This window comes from Mixophyes fleayi, unplaced genomic scaffold (assembly GCF_038048845.1).
Source record: "Mixophyes fleayi isolate aMixFle1 unplaced genomic scaffold, aMixFle1.hap1 Scaffold_171, whole genome shotgun sequence".
In the NCBI taxonomy this organism is placed as follows: domain Eukaryota; kingdom Metazoa; phylum Chordata; class Amphibia; order Anura; family Limnodynastidae; genus Mixophyes; species Mixophyes fleayi.
The window spans coordinates 37,501-40,000 of record NW_027446046.1 but is presented as its reverse complement, the minus strand read 5'-3'; the positions used below and the strand labels follow the sequence as shown (position 1 = coordinate 40,000).

General features: G+C 46.0%; 2 non-coding genes and 9 pseudogenes across 2 annotated transcripts; all 11 read right to left on the bottom strand.

Annotated features, from left to right (window-relative positions):
* Nucleotides 1-45, bottom strand: part of LOC142117750 (5S ribosomal RNA) — a 119-nt pseudogene extending 74 nt beyond the window's left edge.
* Nucleotides 46-127: 82 nt separating this feature from the next.
* Nucleotides 128-246, bottom strand: LOC142117874 (5S ribosomal RNA; annotated as a pseudogene).
* Nucleotides 247-484: 238 nt separating this feature from the next.
* Nucleotides 485-602, bottom strand: LOC142117758 (5S ribosomal RNA; annotated as a pseudogene).
* Nucleotides 603-873: 271 nt separating this feature from the next.
* Nucleotides 874-992, bottom strand: LOC142117290 (5S ribosomal RNA; annotated as a pseudogene).
* Nucleotides 993-1,072: 80 nt separating this feature from the next.
* LOC142117307 (5S ribosomal RNA) lies at nt 1,073-1,191 on the bottom strand. The gene has a single exon (XR_012682766.1). It is a non-coding gene; the product is annotated as a 5S ribosomal RNA (ribosomal RNA).
* An 82-nt stretch (nt 1,192-1,273) lies between these two features.
* LOC142117798 (5S ribosomal RNA) lies at nt 1,274-1,392 on the bottom strand (annotated as a pseudogene).
* A 241-nt stretch (nt 1,393-1,633) lies between these two features.
* LOC142117306 (5S ribosomal RNA) lies at nt 1,634-1,752 on the bottom strand (annotated as a pseudogene).
* An 81-nt stretch (nt 1,753-1,833) lies between these two features.
* Nucleotides 1,834-1,952, bottom strand: LOC142117780 (5S ribosomal RNA; annotated as a pseudogene).
* An 81-nt stretch (nt 1,953-2,033) lies between these two features.
* Nucleotides 2,034-2,152, bottom strand: LOC142117428 (5S ribosomal RNA). The gene has a single exon (XR_012682841.1). It is a non-coding gene; the product is annotated as a 5S ribosomal RNA (ribosomal RNA).
* A 79-nt stretch (nt 2,153-2,231) lies between these two features.
* Nucleotides 2,232-2,350, bottom strand: LOC142117852 (5S ribosomal RNA; annotated as a pseudogene).
* An 80-nt stretch (nt 2,351-2,430) lies between these two features.
* The window catches only part of LOC142117679 (5S ribosomal RNA), a 119-nt pseudogene continuing 49 nt past the window's right edge, over nt 2,431-2,500 (bottom strand).

The window sequence follows — 2,500 nt, the reverse complement described above, 5'->3', positions numbered from 1 at the left end:
AGATCATACGAGATTGGGGTTGTTCAGGGTGCTGTGGCTGTAGGTATTGTTTTCCTATTGACCTACATCTCTTATACATCTAAAAACAAGCATTGAAGGAAGCCGGAACAAGAGAGAAAAAAAAAAAGGCCTACAGCACCTGGTATTCCCAGGTGGTCTTTGAGCCAAGTACTAACCAGGCCCGGCCCTGCTTAGCTTCCAAGATCAGACGAGATTGGGCTTGTCCAGGGTGGTGTGGCTGTAGGTATTGGTTTCCTAATGACCTACATCACTTATACCTTTTAAAACCAGCATTGAAGGAAGCCAGAACAAGAGAGAAAAAAAAAGTACTAACCAGGCCCGGACCTGCTTAGCTTTCAAGATCAGACAAGATTGGGCTTGTCCAGGGTGGTGTGGCTGTAGGTATTGGTTTCCTATTGACCTACATCTCTTATACATCTCAAAACCAGCATTGAAGGAGGCCGGAACAAGAGAGAAAAAAAAAAGCCTACAGCACCTGGTATTTCCAGGTGGTCCCCATCCAAGTACTAACCAGGCCCAGCCCTGCTTAGCTTCCAAGATCAGACGAGATTGGGCTTGTTCAGGATGGTGTGGCTGTAGGTATTCTTTTCCTATTGACCTACATCTCTTATACATCTCAAAACCAGCATTGAAGGAAGTCGGAACAAGAGAGAAAAAAAAAGGGCCTACAGCACCTGGTATCCCCAGGTGGTCTCGCATCCAAATACTAACCAGGCCTGGCTCTGCTTAGCTTCCAAGATCAGGCTTGTCCAGGGTGGTGTGGCTGTAGGTATTGGTTTCCTATTGACTTACATCTCTTATATATCTAAAAACCAGCATTGAAGGAAGCCGGAACAAGAGAGAAAAAAAAAAAGCCTACAGCACCTGGTATTCCCAGGTGGTCTCCCATCCAAGTACTAAACAAGCCTGGCCCTGCTTAGCTTCCAAGATCAAGCGAGATTGGGCTTGTTTAGAGATGTGTAGCTGTAGGTTTTGGTTTCCTATTGACCTACATCTCTTATAATCTCAAAACCAGCATTGAAGGAAGCCGGAACAAGAGAGAAAAAAAAAAGGCCTACAGCACCTGGTATTCCCAGGTGGTCTCCCATCCAAGTACTAACCAGGCCCGTCCCTGTTTAGCTTCCAAGATCAGATGAGATTGGGCTTGTTCAGGGTGGTGTGGCTGTAGGTATTGTTTTCCTATTGACCTACATCTCTTATACATCTAAAAACAAGCATTGAAGGAAGCCGGTACAAGAGAGAAAAAAAAAAAGGCCTACAGCACCTGGTATTCCCAGGTGGTCTCCCATCCAAGTACTAACCAGGCCTGGCGCTGCTTAGCTTCCAAGATCAGACGAGAATGGGCTTGTTCAGGGTGGTGTGGCTGTAGGTATTGGTTTTCTAATGACCTACATCACTTATACATTTTAAAACCAGCATTGAAGGAAGCCAGAACAAGATATAAAAAAAAAAGTACCAACCAGGCCCGGACCTGCTTAGCTTTCAAGATCAGACGAGATTGGGCTTGTTCAGGGTGGTGGGGCTGTAGGTATTGGTTTCATATTGACCTACATCTCTTATACATCTCAAAACCAGCATTGAAGGAAGTCGGAACAAGAGAGAAAAAAAAATGGGCCTACAGCACCTGGTATTCCCAGGTGGTCTCGCATCCAAGTACTAACCAGCCCCGGTTCTGCTTAGCTTCCAAGATCAGACGAGATTGGGCTTGTTCAGGGTGGTGTGGATGTAGGTACTGGTTTCCTATTGACCTACATCTCTTATACATCTAAAAACCAGCATTGAAGGAAGCCGGAACAAGAGAGAAAAAAAAAAGGCCTACAGCACCTGGTATTCCCAGGTGGTCTCCCATCCAAGCACTAACCAGGCTCGTCCCTGCTTAGCTTCCAAGATCAGACGAGATTGGGCTTGTTCAGGGTGGTGCGGCTGTAGGTATTGTTTTCCTATTGACCTACATCTCTTATACATCTAAAAACCAGCATTGAAGGAAGCCGGAACAAGAGAGAAGAAAAAAAGGCCTACAGCACCTGGTATTCCCAGGTGGTCTCCCATCCAAGTACTAACCAGGCCCGGCTCTGCTTAGCTTCCAAGATCAGACGAGATTGGGCTTGTTCAGGGTGGTGTGGCTGTAGGTATTGGTTCCTTATTGACCTACATCTCTTATACATCTCAAAACCAGCATTGAAGGAGGCCGGAACAAGAGAGAAAAAAAATGCCTACAGCACCTGGTATTTCCAGGTGGTCTCCCATCCAAGTACTAACCAGGGCCAGCCCTGCTTAACTTCCAAGATCAGATAAGATTGGGCTTGTTCAGGATGGTGTGGCAGTAGGTATTATTTTCTTATTGACCTACATCTCTTATACATCTCAAAACCAGCATTGAAGGAGGCCGGAACAAGAGAGAAAAAAAAAAGCCTACAGCACCTGGTATTTCCAGGTGGTCTCCCATCCAAGTACTAACCAGGCCCAGCCCTGCTTAGCT